Source organism: Schistocerca piceifrons, chromosome 1 (genome assembly GCF_021461385.2).
Source record: "Schistocerca piceifrons isolate TAMUIC-IGC-003096 chromosome 1, iqSchPice1.1, whole genome shotgun sequence".
In the NCBI taxonomy this organism is placed as follows: Eukaryota; Metazoa; Arthropoda; class Insecta; order Orthoptera; family Acrididae; genus Schistocerca; species Schistocerca piceifrons.
In genome coordinates, this window is record NC_060138.1 from 841,288,030 (window position 1) to 841,289,480 (window position 1,451).

The window sequence follows — 1,451 nt, forward strand, 5'->3', positions numbered from 1 at the left end:
CTGGCATTGTCAGCTCCCTTGACACCAGTGTCCCTGGCACCTCTGTCTGAGTGGTTGGTGCCTTTGCTGTCAGTACATTTTTACTATGATGAAGATCACAACACTGAGATGCTTCCTGCACCCTCATCACCCATCCTTTCTTCTGGTACTTCAACGTGGGATGGCTGCTACATGTGTCCATGACTATGCCATGTCCGCCTCTACTCACCAATTCAAGGTCAGAATCTTCTTCCATTCCCACTGTCATCACCTGTGACACCCGCTGCAAATATATAGATGTGTCAATGGCCATCTTGACATTTGCACTGGACCAGCCAGCAGAGGCCATCCACAACTTGTGAATGTGGCATGGCATCTGCCATGCCATCCTCCCTATATAAGGATAGTGCAGCAGGCACTTGGTTGTCAGATGTGTTCTATTGCATACTGTACTGTCTCTATACTTGTATGTATTTGAGTGTGATTTAATAAACTCTTGTTCTTTGTGGCCGCAATACTGTTTATGTCTTGCATGTATGAAGTGCTGGATTTTTTGATATGGTACTTCATTGAGTGAGATTTGCTGGTTTAGTATTGCAGAGATCACTCTGTGAAGGTGACTGCATACCTTGCTATTTCCTTTTAATTAAATAAGGACGTTTTGATTTAATGAAATGTGAATTGTGATTTGTAAAAGAATCAGTAGTTCTTGGGCCAGACTAATTGAGAATTGTGTGTGTATTGTGATTGCATATCAGTAAATTCAGGTGTTCTACATTATTTAGTTACTTACAGACATGTCCATAGTGTTTTGCTTGATTGTTTGTATTGTTTTGTTGGAGCATACACTAAGGAAATTCCAGGTACCATTACAAAGCTGTACAGTTGATAATAAAGACAACATGCACAATTTTGTAATGTGGCACAGTGGGACAACACTTACTGTATTGAATTATGCTGACGTATTTGATACCACAGTCGCCTATTTTTCTTGCACACTGTGTACGTTTACTGTTTCGTTTACCCATATTTTTGCTTTAGTTAAGATTGCATTATCACTTCTATTTCATATTTGTGTAACTATTTGCTAATTGTTTAGTGTTTTTATATAAGTTAGTAAATCACAGAAATATTTTAGCATGACTGACATGTCAATAATTCTGGAATCAAAGCTTAATTTTTCTCCACACCAGAAGTTGTCTGTTCAAGAGAACACACACTACAGACAAACACCAAAATTTTGATTGTCGTAAAATGTTCAAAGTAATTAAGTTGTAATTAAAACTTTAGTTGGAAACATTGTTAAGACATGTAACACAATATAATTTCACATGAATACTGTAATATATTCCAGATTGTAATTATGACAAAAGATAGTCAATGAGATATAGTAATTCATGATATGTGTAATTTTTTGCAAACCTGTAACTTTTAACTGTAAATCAATGAAAGCTATGTGTCCAATTATATGA